The sequence below is a fragment of the Asterias amurensis genome, chromosome 3 (genome assembly GCF_032118995.1).
Source record: "Asterias amurensis chromosome 3, ASM3211899v1".
Classification (NCBI taxonomy): Eukaryota; Metazoa; Echinodermata; class Asteroidea; order Forcipulatida; family Asteriidae; genus Asterias; species Asterias amurensis.
In genome coordinates, this window is record NC_092650.1 from 10,427,264 (window position 1) to 10,445,326 (window position 18,063).

Consider the following 18,063-nt stretch of genomic DNA (forward strand, 5'->3'; position numbering starts at 1 on the left):
TGTCATGATCTATGTAATTATAAAACCTCTAGTTAATGAGAACTCAAATGACCTTAATGAATACCATGGACAATGTCAAGAACTTTGTAATTATAAAACCTTGTTAATGAGTACTCAAACAAAGACAAGGTCATGAACTTTGACATTACAAACTTTACATAACCCTATGTGTGTCACAATATTTTACATGTCTTCATACAGTAGATAATAATAATAAAAACATGGTGGCCACCATGTAAGGGTTCCACAGAACAGATACCATATAAGCAATAAGAATAATAAAAATTACAATAGCAATGAAATAAACTTCATCCAGAGTTAAGTATTTTAGCAATGAGGACAAAAACTGTTTCATGTCAACTTCCAAGAATGAATAAAACAGGCCAACAAATAGTGAAATTTACAAAAAAAAAGATTTTGTGTTATTTTAAATGGGAAAATATCAATCTATCTAGCCTATACCGCTCCATACTGTAGAAGGAAGGTCTCTTCGTCACCATTCCACCTTGATCTTTCTTGTGCTTGTCGCTTCCATGTGAAGCTTCCACGTGAAGCTTCCACATTCTGTTGTGCCGTCCATCCAAGGCCAACTTGATCTGCCTCTTTGTGTTCTTGGGGTTCATTCTGTTATACAATGTGTCCATCTGTTGACATGACGCCTTAGATGAGGTGGTGAAGAAAGAGTTTTCTTCACGTTAATCCTGTAATAATATGATCAAACGTAAAAAAAAAAGTTTTAACTGTTTTTTTTTGTGGTCACTATTATACACTCATCTTTGACCTTTAAACTCAAGATTTAACTCAGGTTTTAATTTAAAGGTCAAAGATGAGTGTGTAATAATAACCACAAAAATGGCTTTTTATAAAGCATGCATATCTCTCACTCAGTGACGCGCCTGCAGTTTAACAATACAGTATTGGTGCAAGGTAATATGGGACTATGTTTTAATTATGAGACGTAAGAAATGTATATTTTCTGCACTTTAATGGATTTCTAAACTTTCAGCTTAAGCTTAGCTAAAAGAGATCCTACCTTCAAACTCCACTTGGGACCCTGGTATGTAGCTGAGAAATACTTTGATGTCCATCTCCTCAAGCCATGATGTATCTCTCTTTGTACTGTGTTGTCACATCTTCATGGTCCATATTGACGGAGGGCAGAAAAGCAGTCGTCACAATCATCTGAAAGAAAATAACAATGTACTCACATCAGGACGAACCATATGAAAACAAATATAGATCATCAGGGTCCATGTTACAACGCTGCTTAAGCTCCACAGGGAACTAAGCACAACATTAATATGCCAAAATACCGTGTCACATGTACAATTTATGACTAGTATCCTGCTTTTGTTTTGGTTAGCAGAAAACTGTTAAGCAATATTTTTTGCTTAAACAGCCAGATGAAATTTGGCCCTGATTACAAAACAGGACGATGCTGAATTAAGAAGAACTTTTTCCAGATACGAACATAGTCTTGTTTGTCTACAGAAAAAAATTGTACTCCTTTTGAAGTAGAGAGTGAGGCATCCAGGTACAGTAACAGGTTAATTGCAGCAACTCCGTTGGATGGTTCAGTCAACGTCCCGGTCAGTCATTAAACAGCCAACCTGAATAACACATCAAAAGAAAACTAAAACAAGAAGTTTCTGAATTAATCAGAGCTTTTACAGATTGAAATCATTGTATTTTAAATTATCGAAAAGAAAAATATCTACCTTTTTGAGGTAGAAAGTGAGGCGTCAAGATACAGCAACAGGTCGATTCCAGAAACTCCGTTAGACAGTTCAGTCAACGTCCCGGTCAGTCATCAAGCAGCCAACCTGAATAACACATGAAAAGAAAACTATAAGGAAAAGGATCTGAATTAAATAGAGCTTTAAACAGATTGGGTTTGTTAAAAACTTCTTTGTCTAAAGAAAAAATATCCACCTTTTGAAGTCAAGAGTAAGGCATCCAGATACAGCAACAGGTCAATTTCAGCAACTCCGTTGGATGGTTCAGTCACATTTCATCATTGCATGAAATAAAAAACAAATACATACAATCAAAAAATACATTTAGAAACCAGGTTTCTTCTTATTAGTTTGGGATTATATTCGGTGCGATAGATGGTGTGGGTGGTTGTTACATATGACCCTGTGAACCATGAAGGATGGAGGTGCAAGTTTGGTTAGTCGAGTAATGAATAAAATGGCATACCTTAAGAGATTGTGTAAAAATACTAGTGATGTTTTTCTTGAATGTAAAAATAACAGAAACAAAATCTACTTGTTGAAGTAGAGAATGAGGCAGCCAGATACAGTGTCAGGTCGTTCCCAGTAACCCCATTAGGCGGTTAAGTCAACATTCCAGTCAGTCATTAAACAGCCAACCTGAATAACACATCAAATTAAACTAAAACAGGAAAATGCTGAATTAAATAGAGCTTTTACAGATTAATGTTGTCCAAAACTTCTTTATCTCAAAAAAAAGATATCTACCTTATGAAGTGGAGAGTGAGGCGTCCAGCTACAGCAACAGGTCGATTCCAGCAACTCCATTAGATGGTTCAGTCAACGCCCCGGTCAGTCATCAAGCAGCCAACCTGAATAACATATCAAAAGAAAAATTAAAACAAAGAAGGTCCTCAATTAAATAGAGCTTAAAACAGATTGGATTTGTTAAAAACTTCTTTGTCTAAAGAAAAAATATCCACCTTTTGAAGTAGAAAGTGAGGCATCCAGATACAGCGACAGGTCAATTTCAGCAACTCCGTTGGATGGTTCAGTCACATATCATCATTGCATGAAATAAAAAACAAATACATACGATCAAAAAATTCATTTAGAAACCAGGTTTCTTCTTATTAGTTTGGGATTATATTCGGTGCGATAAATGGTGTGGGTGGTTGTTAATATGACCCTGTGAACCATGATGGATGGAGGTGAAAGTTTGGCTAGTAGAGTAATGAATAAAAGGGCATACCTTTAGAGATTGTGTCAAAATACTAGTGATGTTTTTATTGAATGTAAAATTAACAGAAACAAAATCTACTTGTTGAAGTAGAGAACGAGGCAGCCAGATAAAGCGCAGGTCGATCCCTGTAACCCCATTAGGCGGTTCAATTCAAGTCAGTCATTAAACAGCCAACCTGAATAACACATCAAATACAACTAAAACAGGAAAACGCTGAATTAAATAGAACTTTTACAGATTGATATTGTCCAAAACTTATTTATCTAAAAGAAAAAATATCTACCTCAAGAAGTGGAGAGTGAGGCGTCCAGGTACAGCAACAGGTCGATTCCAGCAACTCCGAACGATGGTTCAGTCAATGTCCCGGTGAGACACCAAGCAGCCAACCTGAAGAGCACAACAAAAGAAATCTTTAAAAAAGAAGTTTCTGAATTAAACGGAGCTTTATAAAGATTGGATTGTTAAAAACTTCTTTATCTAAAAAAAAAATTATCTACCTTTTGAAGTATGAGTGAGGGGAAAAAATACAGCGACAGGTCGGTTCCAACCACTCCATTAGATGGTTCAGTCGACGCCCCGGTCAGTCATCAAGTAATCAACCTGCATAACATATCAAAAGAAAAATTAAAACAAAGAAGGTCCTGAATTAAATAGAGCTTTAAACAGATTGGATTTATAAAAAACTTCTTTGTCTAAAGAAAAAATATCCACCTTTTGAAGTAGAAAGTGAGGCATCCAGATACAGCGACAGGTCAATTTCAGCAACTCCGTTGGATGGTTCAGTCACATTTCATCATTGCATGAAATAAAAAACAAATACATACAATCAAAACATACATTAAGAAACCAGGTTTCTTCTGATTAGTTTGGGATTATATTCGGTGCGATAGATGGTGTGGGTGGTTGTTACATATCACCCTGTGAACCATGACGAAGGAGGTGCAAGTTTGGCAAGTAGAGTAATGAAAAAAATGGCATACCTTTAGAGATTGTGTCAAAATACTAGTGATGTTTTTCTTGAATGTAAAAATAACAGAAACAAAATCTACTAGTTAAAGAAGAGAATGAGGCAGCCAGATACAGCGTCAGGTCGATCCCTGTAACCCCATTAGGCGGTTCAGTCAACGTTCCAGTTAGTCATTAAACAGCCAACCTGAATAACACATCAAATACAACTAAAACAGGAAAATGCTGGATTAAATAGAGCTTTTACAGATTGTTCTTGTCCAAAACTTCTTTATCTCAAAGAAAAGAAATCTACCTTATGAAGTGGAGAGTGAGGCGTCCAGCTACAGCAACAGGTCGATTCCAGCAACTCCATTAGATGGTTCAGTCAACGCCCCGGTCAGTCATCAAGCAGCCAACCTGAATAACATATCAAAAGAAAAATTAAAACAAAGAAGGTCCTCAATTAAATAGAGCTTAAAACAGATTGGATTTGTTAAAAACTTCTTTGTCTAAAGAAAAAAATATCCACCTTTTGAAGTAGAGAGTAAGGCATCCAGATACAGCGGCAGGTGCTGAATTAAATAGAGCTTTTACAGACTGATATTGTCCAAAACTTCTTTATCTAAAAGAAAAAATATCTACCTCAAGAAGTGGAGAGTGAGGCGTCCAGGTACAGCACCAGGTCGATTCCAGCAACTCCGATAGATGGTTCAGTCAACGTCCCGGTGAGACACCAAGCAGCCAACCTGAAGAGCACAACAAAAGAAATCTTTAAAAAAGAAATTTCTGAATTAAAAGGAGCTTCATAAAGATTGGAATTGTTAAAAACTTCTTTATGTAAAGAAACAATATATACCTTTGGAAGTAGTAAGTGGGGCCTCAAAATACAGCGACTGGTCGATTCCAGCAACTCGGTTATGGTTCAGTCAACATCCCGTTCAGTCATCCAGCAGCCAACCTGAATAACATATCAAAAGAAAAACTAAAACAAATAAGAATCTAAATTAAAGAGCTTTAAACAGATTGGATTTGTTAAAAACTTCTTTGTCTAAAGAAAAATTATCTACCTTTTGAAGTAGAGAGTGAGGCATCCAGATACAGCGACAGGTCAATTTCAGCAACTCCGTTGGATGGTTCAGTCACATTTCATCATTGCATGAAACAAAAAACAAATACATACAATCAAAAAATGCATTTAGAAACCAGGTTTCTTCTTATTAGTTTGGGATTATATTCGGTGCGATAGATGGTGTGGGTGGTTGCTACATATGACCCTGTGAACCATGACGGATGGAGGTGAAAGTTTGGCTAGTAGAGTAATGAATAAAATGGCATACCTTTAAAGATAGTGTAAAAATATTAGTGATGTTTTTCTTCATTGTAAAAATAACAGAAACAAAATCTACTACTTGAAAAAGAGAATCAGGCAGCCAGATACAGCTTCAGGTCGATCCCTGTAACCCCATTAGGCGGTTCAGTCAACATTCCAGTCAGTCATTAAACAGCCAACCTGAATAACACATCAAATACAACTAAAACAGGAAAATGCTGGATTAAATAGAGCTTTTACAGATTGATATTGTCCAAAACTTCTTTATCTCAAAGAAAAGATATCTACCTTATGAAGTGGAGAGTGAGGCGTCCAGACACAACAACAGGTCGATTCCGGCAACTCCGAACGATGGTTCAGTCAATGTCCCGGTGAGACATCAAGCAGCCAACCTGAAAAGCACATCAAAAAAAATCTTTAAAAAAGAAGTTTCTGAATTAAACGGAGCTTTATAAAGATTGGAGTTGTTAAAAACTTCTTTATCTAAAGAAAAAATTATCTACCTTTTGAAGTATGAGTGAGGCGGAAAAATACGGCGACAGGTCGGTTCCAGCAACTCCATTAGATGGTTCAGTCAACGCCCCGGTCAGTCATCAAGTAACCAACCTGAATAACATATCAAAAGAAAAATTTAAACAAAGAAGGTCCTGAATTAAATAGAGCTTTAAACAGATTGGATTTATAAAAAACTTCTTTGTCTAAAGAAAAAATATCCACCTTTTGAAGTAGAAAGTGAGGCATCCAGATACAGCGACAGGTCAATTTCAGCAACTCCGTTGGATGGTTCAGTCACATTTCATCATTGCATGAAATAAAAAACAAATACATACAATAAAAAAATACATTTAGAAACCAGGTTTCCTTTTATTAGTTTGGGATTATATTCGGTGCGATAGATGGTGTGGGTGGTTGTTACATATGACCCTGTGAACCATGACGGATGGAGGTGAAAGTTTGGCTAGTAGAGTAATGAATAAAATGGCATACCTTTAGAGATTGTGTCAAAATACTAGTGATGTTTTTATTGAATGTAAAATTAACAGAAACAAAATCTACTAGTTAAAGAAGAGAATGAGGCAGCCAGATACAGCGTCAGGTCGATCCCTGTAACCCCATTAGGCGGTTCAGTCAACGTTCCAGTTAGTCATTAAACAGCCAACCTGAATAACACATCAAATACAACTAAAACAGGAAAATGCTGGATTAAATAGAGCTTTTACAGATTGATATTGTCCAAAACTTCTTTATCTCAAAGAAAAGAAATCTACCTTATGAAGTGGAGAGTGAGGCGTCCAGCTACAGCAACAGGTCGATTCCAGCAACTCCATTAGATGGTTCAGTCAAGGCCCCGGTCAGTCATCAAGCAGCCAACCTGAATAACATATCAAAAGAAAAATTAAAACAAAGAAGGTCCTCAATTAAATAGAGCTTAAAACAGATTGGATTTGTTAAAAACTTCTTTGTCTAAAGAAAAATTATCTACCTTTTGAAGTAGAGAGTGAGGCATCCAGATACAGCGACAGGCCAATTTCAGCAACTCCGTTGGATGGTTCAGTCACATTTCATCATTGCATGAAATAAAAAACAAATACATACAATAAAAAAATACATTTAGAAACCAGGTTTCCTTTTATTAGTTTGGGATTATATTCGGTGCGATAGATGGTGTGGGTGGTTGTTACATATGACCCTGTGAACCATGATGGATGGAGGTGAAAGTTTGGCTAGTAGAGTAAAGAATAAAATGGCATACCTTTAGAGATTGTGTCAAAATACTAGTGATGTTTTTATTGAATGTAAAATTAACAGAAACAAAATCTACTTGTTGAAGTAGAGAACGAGGCAGCCAGATAAAGCGTCAGGTCGATCCCTGTAACCCCATTAGGCGGTTCAGTCAACGTTCCAGTCAGTCATTAAACAGCCAACCTGAATAACACATCAAATACAACTAAAACAGGAAAATGCTGAATTGAATAGAGCTTTTACAGACTGATATTGTCCAAAACTTCTTTATCTAAAAGAAAAAATATCTACCTCAAGAAGTGGAGAGTGAGGCGTCCAGGTACAGCAACAGGTCGATTCCAGCAACTCCGATAGATAATTCAGTCAACGTCCTGGTGAGACACCAAGCAGCCAACCTGAAGAGCACAACAAAAGAAATCTTTAAAAAAGAAATTTCTGAATTAAAAGGAGCTTTATAAAGATTGGAATTGTTAAAAACTTCTTTATGTAAAGAAACAATATATACCTTTGGAAGTAGTAAGTGGGGCCTCAAAGTACAGCGACTGGTCGATTCCAGCAACTCGGTTATGGTTCAGTCAACATCCCGTTCAGTCATCCAGCAGCCAACCTGAATAACATATCAAAAGAAAAACTAAAACAAATAAGAATCTAAATTAAATAGAGCTTTAAACAGATTGGATTTGTTAAAAACTTCTTTGTCTAAAGAAAAATTATCTACCTTTTGAAGTAGAGAGTGAGGCATCCAGATACAGCGACAGGCCAATTTCAGCAACTCCGTTGGATGGTTCAGTCACATTTCATCATTGCATGAAACAAAAAACAAATACATACAATCAAAAAATGCATTTAGAAACCAGGTTTCTTCTTATTAGTTTGGGATTAGATTCGGTGCGATAGATGGTGTGGGTGGTTGCTACATATGACCCTGTGAACCATGACGAAGGAGGTGCAAGTTTGGCAAGTAGAGTAATGAAAAAAATGGCATACCTTTAGAGATTGTGTCAAAATACTAGTGATGTTTTTCTTGAATGTAAAAATAACAGAAACAAAATCTACTAGTTAAAGAAGAGAATGAGGCAGCCAGATACAGCGTCAGGTCGATCCCTGTAACCCCATTAGGCGGTTCAGTCAACGTTCCAGTTAGTCATTAAACAGCCAACCTGAATAACACATCAAATACAACTAAAACAGGAAAATGCTGGATTAAATAGAGCTTTTACAGATTGATATTGTCCAAAACTTCTTTATCTCAAAGAAAAGAAATCTACCTTATGAAGTGGAGAGTGAGGCGTCCAGCTACAGCAACAGGTCGATTCCAGCAACTCCATTAGATGGTTCAGTCAACGCCCCGGTCAGTCATCAAGCAGCCAACCTGAATAACATATCAAAAGAAAAATTAAAACAAAGAAGGTCCTTAATTAAATAGAGCTTAAAACAGATTGGATTTGTTAAAAACTTCTTTGTCTAAAGAAAAATTATCTACCTTTTGAAGTAGAGAGTGAGGCATCCAGATACAGCGACAGGCCAATTTCAGCAACTCCGTTGGATGGTTCAGTCACATTTCATCATTGCATGAAATAAAAAACAAATACATACAATAAAAAAATACATTTAGAAACCAGGTTTCTTTTTATTAGTTTGGGATTATATTCGGTGCGATAGATGGTGTGGGTGGTTGTTACATATGACCCTGTGAACCATGACGGATGGAGGTGAAAGTTTGGCTAGTAGAGTAATGAATAAAATGGCATACCTTTAGAGATTGTGTCAAAATACTAGTGATGTTTTTATTGAATGTAAAATTAACAGAAACAAAATCTACTTGTTGAAGTAGAGAACGAGGCAGCCAGATAAAGCGTCAGGTCGATCCCTGTAACCCCATTAGGCGGTTCAGTCAACGTTCCAGTCAGTCATTAAACAGCCAACCTGAATAACACATCAAATACAACTAAAACAGGAAAATGCTGAATTGAATAGAGCTTTTACAGACTGATATTGTCCAAAACTTCTTTATCTAAAAGAAAAAATATCTACCTCAAGAAGTGGAGAGTGAGGCGTCCAGGTACAGCAACAGGTCGATTCCAGCAACTCCGATAGATAATTCAGTCAACGTCCTGGTGAGACACCAAGCAGCCAACCTGAAGAGCACAACAAAAGAAATCTTTAAAAAAGAAATTTCTGAATTAAAAGGAGCTTTATAAAGATTGGAATTGTTAAAAACTTCTTTATGTAAAGAAACAATATATACCTTTGGAAGTAGTAAGTGGGGCCTCAAAATACAGCGACTGGTCGATTCCAGCAACTCGGTTATGGTTCAGTCAACATCCCGTTCAGTCATCCAGCAGCCAACCTGAATAACATATCAAAAGAAAAACTAAAACAAATAAGAATCTAAATTAAATAGAGCTTTAAACAGATTGGATTTGTTAAAAACTTCTTTGTCTAAAGAAAAATTATCTACCTTTTGAAGTAGAGAGTGAGGCATCCAGATACAGCGACAGGCCAATTTCAGCAACTCCGTTGGATGGTTCAGTCACATTTCATCATTGCATGAAACAAAAAACAAATACATACAATCAAAAAATGCATTTAGAAACCAGGTTTCTTCTTATTAGTTTGGGATTAGATTCGGTGCGATAGATGGTGTGGGTGGTTGCTACATATGACCCTGTGAACCATGACGAAGGAGGTGCAAGTTTGGCAAGTAGAGTAATGAAAAAAATGGCATACCTTTAGAGATTGTGTCAAAATACTAGTGATGTTTTTCTTGAATGTAAAAATAACAGAAACAAAATCTACTAGTTAAAGAAGAGAATGAGGCAGCCAGATACAGCGTCAGGTCGATCCCTGTAACCCCATTAGGCGGTTCAGTCAACGTTCCAGTTAGTCATTAAACAGCCAACCTGAATAACACATCAAATACAACTAAAACAGGAAAATGCTGGATTAAATAGAGCTTTTACAGATTGATATTGTCCAAAACTTCTTTATCTCAAAGAAAAGAAATCTACCTTATGAAGTGGAGAGTGAGGCGTCCAGCTACAGCAACAGGTCGATTCCAGCAACTCCATTAGATGGTTCAGTCAACGCCCCGGTCAGTCATCAAGCAGCCAACCTGAATAACATATCAAAAGAAAAATTAAAACAAAGAAGGTCCTCAATTAAATAGAGCTTAAAACAGATTGGATTTGTTAAAAACTTCTTTGTCTAAAGAAAAAATATCCACCTTTTGAAGTAGAGAGTAAGGCATCCAGATACAGCGGCAGGTGCTGAATTAAATAGAGCTTTTACAGACTGATATTGTCCAAAACTTCTTTATCTAAAAGAAAAAATATCTACCTCAAGAAGTGGAGAGTGAGGCGTCCAGGTACAGCACCAGGTCGATTCCAGCAACTCCGATAGATGGTTCAGTCAACGTCCCGGTGAGACACCAAGCAGCCAACCTGAAGAGCACAACAAAAGAAATCTTTAAAAAAGAAATTTCTGAATTAAAAGGAGCTTTATAAAGATTGGAATTGTTAAAAACTTCTTTATGTAAAGAAACAATATATACCTTTGGAAGTAGTAAGTGGGGCCTCAAAATACAGCGACTGGTCGATTCCAGCAACTCGGTTATGGTTCAGTCAACATCCCGTTCAGTCATCCAGCAGCCAACCTGAATAACATATCAAAAGAAAAACTAAAACAAATAAGAATCTAAATTAAAGAGCTTTAAACAGATTGGATTTGTTAAAAACTTCTTTGTCTAAAGAAAAATTATCTACCTTTTGAAGTAGAGAGTGAGGCATCCAGATACAGCGACAGGCCAATTTCAGCAACTCCGTTGGATGGTTCAGTCACATTTCATCATTGCATGAAACAAAAAACAAATACATACAATCAAAAAATGCATTTAGAAACCAGGTTTCTTCTTATTAGTTTGGGATTATATTCGGTGCGATAGATGGTGTGGGTGGTTGCTACATATGACCCTGTGAACCATGACAGATGGAGGTGAAAGTTTGGCTAGTAGAGTAATGAATAAAATGGCATACCTTTAAAGATTGTGTAAAAATATTAGTGATGTTTTTCTTCATTGTAAAAATAACAGAAACAAAATCTACTACTTGAAAAAGAGAATCAGGCAGCCAGATACAGCTTCAGGTCGATCCCTGTAACCCCATTAGGCGGTTCAGTCAACATTCCAGTCAGTCATTAAACAGCCAACCTGAATAACACATCAAATACAACTAAAACAGGAAAATGCTGGATTAAATAGAGCTTTTACAGATTGATATTGTCCAAAACTTCTTTATCTCAAAGAAAAGATATCTACCTTATGAAGTGGAGAGTGAGGCGTCCAGACACAACAACAGGTCGATTCCAGCAACTCCGAACGATGGTTCAGTCAATGTCCCGGTGAGACATCAAGCAGCCAACCTGAAAAGCACATCAAAAAAAATCTTTAAAAAAGAAGTTTCTGAATTAAACGGAGCTTTATAAAGATTGGAGTTGTTAAAAACTTCTTTATCTAAAGAAAAAATTATCTACCTTTTGAAGTATGAGTGAGGCGAAAAAATACGGCGACAGGTCGGTTCCAGCAACTCCATTAGATGGTTCAGTCAACGCCCCGGTCAGTCATCAAGTAACCAACCTGAATAACATATCAAAAGAAAAATTTAAACAAAGAAGGTCCTGAATTAAATAGAGCTTTAAACAGATTGGATTTATAAAAAACTTCTTTGTCTAAAGAAAAAATATCCACCTTTTGAAGTAGAAAGTGAGGCATCCAGATACAGCGACAGGTCAATTTCAGCAACTCCGTTGGATGGTTCAGTCACATTTCATCATTGCATGAAATAAAAAACAAATACATACAATAAAAAAATACATTTAGAAACCAGGTTTCCTTTTATTAGTTTGGGATTATATTCGGTGCGATAGATGGTGTGGGTGGTTGTTACATATGACCCTGTGAACCATGACGGATGGAGGTGAAAGTTTGGCTAGTAGAGTAATGAATAAAATGGCATACCTTTAGAGATTGTGTCAAAATACTAGTGATGTTTTTATTGAATGTAAAATTAACAGAAACAAAATCTACTAGTTAATGAAGAGAATGAGGCAGCCAGATACAGCGTCAGGTCGATCCCTGTAACCCCATTAGGCGGTTCAGTCAACGTTCCAGTCAGTCATTAAACAGCCAACCTGAATAACACATCAAATACAACTAAAACAGGAAAATGCTGGATTAAATAGAGCTTTTACAGATTGATATTGTCCAAAACTTCTTTATCTCAAAGAAAAGATATCTACCTTATGAAGTGGAGAGTGAGGCGTCCAGACACAACAACAGGTCGATTCCAGCAACTCCGAACGATGGTTCAGTCAATGTCCCTGTGAGACATCAAGCAGCCAACCTAAAAGGCACATCAAAAAAAATCTTTAAAAAAGAAGTTTCTGAATTAAACGGAGCTTTATAAAGATTGGATTGTTAAAAACTTCTTTATCTAAAAAAAAAATTATCTACCTTTTGAAGTATGAGTGAGGGGAAAAAATACAGCGACAGGTCGATTCCAACCACTCCATTAGATGGTTCAGTCGACGCCCCGGTCAGTCATCAAGTAATCAACCTGCATAACATATCAAAAGAAAAATTAAAACAAAGAAGGTCCTGAATTAAATAGAGCTTTAAACAGATTGGATTTATAAAAAACTTCTTTGTCTAAAGAAAAAATATCCACCTTTTGAAGTAGAAAGTGAGGCATCCAGATACAGCGACAGGTCAATTTCAGCAACTCCGTTGGATGGTTCAGTCACATTTCATCATTGCATGAAATAAAAAACAAATACATACAATCAAAAAATACATTTAGAAACCAGGTTTCCTTTTATTAGTTTGGGATTATATTCGGTGCGATAGATGGTGTGGGTGGTTGTTACATATGACCCTGTGAACCATGACGGATGGAGGTGAAAGTTTGGCTAGTAGAGTAATGAATAAAATGGCATACCTTTAGAGATTGTGTCAAAATACTAGTGATGTTTTTATTGAATGTAAAATTAACAGAAACAAAATCTACTTGTTGAAGTAGAGAACGAGGCAGCCAGATAAAGCGTCAGGTCGATCCCTGTAAACCCATAGGCGGTTCAGTCAACGTTCCAGTCGGTCATTAAACAGCCAACCTGAATAACACATCAAATACAACTAAAACAGGAAAATGCTGAATTAAATAGAGCTTTTACAGACTGATATTGTCCAAAACTTCTTTATCTAAAAGAAAAAATATCTACCTCAAGAAGTGGAGAGTGAGGCGTCCAGGTACAGCAACAGGTCGATTCCAGCAACTCCGATAGATGGTTCAGTCAACGTCCCGGTGAGACACCAAGCAGCCAACCTGAAGAGCACAACAAAAGAAATCTTTAAAAAAGAAATTTCTGAATTAAAAGGAGCTTTATAAAGATTGGAATTGTTAAAAACTTCTTTATGTAAAGAAACAATATATACCTTTGGAAGTAGTAAGTGGGGCCTCAAAATACAGCGACTGGTCGATTCCAGCAACTCGGTTATGGTTCAGTCAACATCCCGTTCAGTCATCCAGCAGCCAACCTGAATAACATATCAAAAGAAAAACTAAAACAAATAAGAATCTAAATTAAAGAGCTTTAAACAGATTGGATTTGTTAAAAACTTCTTTGTCTAAAGAAAAATTATCTACCTTTTGAAGTAGAGAGTGAGGCATCCAGATACAGCGACAGGCCAATTTCAGCAACTCCGTTGGATGGTTCAGTCACATTTCATCATTGCATGAAACAAAAAACAAATACATACAATCAAAAAATGCATTTAGAAACCAGGTTTCTTCTTATTAGTTTGGGATTATATTCGGTGCGATAGATGGTGTGGGTGGTTGCTACATATGACCCTGTGAACCATGACAGATGGAGGTGAAAGTTTGGCTAGTAGAGTAATGAATAAAATGGCATACCTTTAAAGATTGTGTAAAAATATTAGTGATGTTTTTCTTCATTGTAAAAATAACAGAAACAAAATCTACTACTTGAAAAAGAGAATCAGGCAGCCAGATACAGCTTCAGGTCGATCCCTGTAACCCCATTAGGCGGTTCAGTCAACATTCCAGTCAGTCATTAAACAGCCAACCTGAATAACACATCAAATACAACTAAAACAGGAAAATGCTGGATTAAATAGAGCTTTTACAGATTGATATTGTCCAAAACTTCTTTATCTCAAAGAAAAGATATCTACCTTATGAAGTGGAGAGTGAGGCGTCCAGACACAACAACAGGTCGATTCCAGCAACTCCGAACGATGGTTCAGTCAATGTCCCGGTGAGACATCAAGCAGCCAACCTGAAAAGCACATAAAAAAAAATCTTTAAAAAAGAAGTTTCTGAATTAAAAGGAGCTTTATAAAGATTGGAGTTGTTAAAAACTTCTTTATCTAAAGAAAAAATTATCTACCTTTTGAAGTATGAGTGAGGCGAAAAAATACGGCGACAGGTCGGTTCCAGCAACTCCATTAGATGGTTCAGTCGACGCCCCGGTCAGTCATCAAGTAACCAACCTGAATAACATATCGAAAGAAAAATTAAAACAAAGAAGGTCCTGAATTAAATAGAGCTTTAAACAGATTGGATTTATAAAAAACTTCTTTGTCTAAAGAAAAAATATCCACCTTTTGAAGTAGAAAGTGAGGCATCCAGATACAGCGACAGGTCAATTTCAGCAACTCCGTTGGATGGTTCAGTCACATTTCATCATTGCATGAAACAAAAAACAAATACATACGATCAAAAAATACATTTAGAAACCAGGTTTCTTCTTATTAGTTTGGGATTATATTCGGTGCGATAGATGGTGTGGGTGGTTGCTACATATGACCCTGTGAACCATGACGGATGGAGGTGAAAGTTTGGCTAGTAGAGTAATGAATAAAATGGCATACCTTTAGAGATTGTGTTAAAATACTAGTGATGTTTTTCTTGAATGTAAAAATAACAGAAACAAAATCTACTAGTTGAAGAAGAGAACGAGGCAGCCAGATAAAGCGTCAGATCAACCCTGTAACCCCATTAGGCGGTTCAGTCAACGTTCCAGTCAGTCATTAAACAGCCAACCTGAATAACACATCAAATACAACTAAAACAGGAAAATGCTGAATTGAATAGAGCTTTTACAGACTGATATTGTCCAAAACTTCTTTATCTAAAAGAAAAAATATCTACCTCAAGAAGTGGAGAGTGAGGCGTCCAGGTACAGCAACAGGTCGATTCCAGCAACTCCGATAGATAATTCAGTCAACGTCCTGGTGAGACACCAAGCAGCCAACCTGAAGAGTACAACAAAAGAAATCTTTAAAAAAGAAATTTCTGAATTAAAAGGAGCTTTATAAAGATTGGAATTGTTAAAAACTTCTTTATGTAAAGAAACAATAAATACCTTTGGAAGTAGTAAGTGGGGCCTCAAAATACAGCGACTGGTCGATTCCAGCACCTCGGTTATGGTTCAGTCAACATCCCGTTCAGTCATCCAGCAGCCAACCTGAATAACATATCAAAAGAAAAACTAAAACAAATAAGAATCTAAATTAAATAGAGCTTTAAACAGATTGGATTTGTTAAAAACTTCTTTGTCTAAAGAAAAATTATCTACCTTTTGAAGTAGAGAGTGAGGCATCCAGATACAGCGACAGGCCAATTTCAGCAACTCCGTTGGATGGTTCAGTCACATTTCATCATTGCATGAAACAAAAAACAAATACATACAATCAAAAAATGCATTTAGAAACCAGGTTTCTTCTTATTAGTTTGGGATTATATTCGGTGCGATAGATGGTGTGGGTGGTTGCTACATATGACCCTGTGAACCATGACGAAGGAGGTGCAAGTTTGGCAAGTAGAGTAATGAAAAAAATGGCATACCTTTAGAGATTGTGTCAAAATACTAGTGATGTTTTTCTTGAATGTAAAAATAACAGAAACAAAATCTACTAGTTAAAGAAGAGAATGAGGCAGCCAGATACAGCGTCAGGTCGATCCCTGTAACCCCATTAGGCGGTTCAGTCAACGTTCCAGTTAGTCATTAAACAGCCAACCTGAATAACACATCAAATACAACTAAAACAGGAAAATGCTGGATTAAATAGAGCTTTTACAGATTGATATTGTCCAAAACTTCTTTATCTCAAAGAAAAGAAATCTACCTTATGAAGTGGAGAGTGAGGCGTCCAGCTACAGCAACAGGTCGATTCCAGCAACTCCATTAGATGGTTCAGTCAACGCCCCGGTCAGTCATCAAGCAGCCAACCTGAATAACATATCAAAAGAAAAATTAAAACAAAGAAGGTCCTCAATTAAATAGAGCTTAAAACAGATTGGATTTGTTAAAAACTTCTTTGTCTAAAGAAAAAATATCCACCTTTTGAAGTAGAGAGTAAGGCATCCAGATACAGCGGCAGGTGCTGAATTAAATAGAGCTTTTACAGACTGATATTGTCCAAAACTTCTTTATCTAAAAGAAAATATATCTACCTCAAGAAGTGGAGAGTGAGGCGTCCAGGTACAGCACCAGGTCGATTCCAGCAACTCCGATAGATGGTTCAGTCAACGTCCCGGTGAGACACCAAGCAGCCAACCTGAAGAGCACAAGAAAAGAAATCTTTAAAAATGAAATTTCTGAATTAAAAGGAGCTTTATAAAGATTGGAATTGTTAAAAACTTCTTTATGTAAAGAAACAATATATACCTTTGGAAGTAGTAAGTGGGGCCTCAAAATACAGCGACTGGTCGATTCCAGCAACTCGGTTATGGTTCAGTCAACATCCCGTTCAGTCATCCAGCAGCCAACCTGAATAACATATCAAAAGAAAAACTAAAACAAATAAGAATCTAAATTAAAGAGCTTTAAACAGATTGGATTTGTTAAAAACTTCTTTGTCTAAAGAAAAATTATCTACCTTTTGAAGTAGAGAGTGAGGCATCCAGATACAGCGACAGGCCAATTTCAGCAACTCCGTTGGATGGTTCAGTCACATTTCATCATTGCATGAAACAAAAAACAAATACATACAATCAAAAAATGCATTTAGAAACCAGGTTTCTTCTTATTAGTTTGGGATTATATTCGGTGCGATAGATGGTGTGGGTGGTTGCTACATATGACCCTGTGAACCATGACAGATGGAGGTGAAAGTTTGGCTAGTAGAGTAATGAATAAAATGGCATACCTTTAAAGATTGTGTAAAAATATTAGTGATGTTTTTCTTCATTGTAAAAATAACAGAAACAAAATCTACTACTTGAAAAAGAGAATCAGGCAGCCAGATACAGCTTCAGGTCGATCCCTGTAACCCCATTAGGCGGTTCAGTCAACATTCCAGTCAGTCATTAAACAGCCAACCTGAATAACACATCAAATACAACTAAAACAGGAAAATGCTGGATTAAATAGAGCTTTTACAGATTGATATTGTCCAAAACTTCTTTATCTCAAAGAAAAGATATCTACTTTATGAAGTGGAGAGTGAGGCGTCCAGACACAACAACAGGTCGATTCCAGCAACTCCGAACGATGGTTCAGTCAATGTCGCGGTGAGACATCAAGCAGCCAACCTGAAAAGCACATAAAAAAAAATCTTTAAAAAAGAAGTTTCTGAATTAAAAGGAGCTTTATAAAGATTGGAGTTGTTAAAAACTTCTTTATCTAAAGAAAAAATTATCTACCTTTTGAAGTATGAGTGAGGCGAAAAAATACGGCGACAGGTCGGTTCCAGCAACTCCATTAGATGGTTCAGTCAACGCCCCGGTCAGTCATCAAGTAACCAACCTGAATAACATATCAAAAGAAAAATTAAAACAAAGAAGGTCCTGAATTAAATAGAGCTTTAAACAGATTGGATTTATAAAAAACTTCTTTGTCTAAAGAAAAAATATCCACCTTTTGAAGTAGAAAGTGAGGCATCCAGATACAGCGACAGGTCAATTTCAGCAACTCCGTTGGATGGTTCAGTCACATTTCATCATTGCATGAAACAAAAAACAAATACATACGATCAAAAAATACATTTAGAAACCAGGTTTCTT

The 18,063-nt window shown here is 36.5% G+C and overlaps 1 long non-coding RNA gene across 2 annotated transcripts; it reads right to left on the reverse strand.

Annotated features, from left to right (window-relative positions):
- Positions 1–435: 435 nt before the first annotated feature.
- LOC139935215 (uncharacterized) lies at positions 436–2,011 on the reverse strand. 2 transcript variants are annotated; one of them, XR_011785779.1, is made up of 4 exons: positions 1,933–2,011; positions 1,719–1,823; positions 1,034–1,182; positions 436–701 (listed from the first exon to the last, which is right to left on the reverse strand). It is a non-coding gene; the product is annotated as an uncharacterized lncRNA (long non-coding RNA). The 2 variants fall into 2 exon arrangements; XR_011785778.1 differs by having other exon boundaries at positions 1,034–1,633.
- Positions 2,012–18,063: the final 16,052 nt, after the last annotated feature.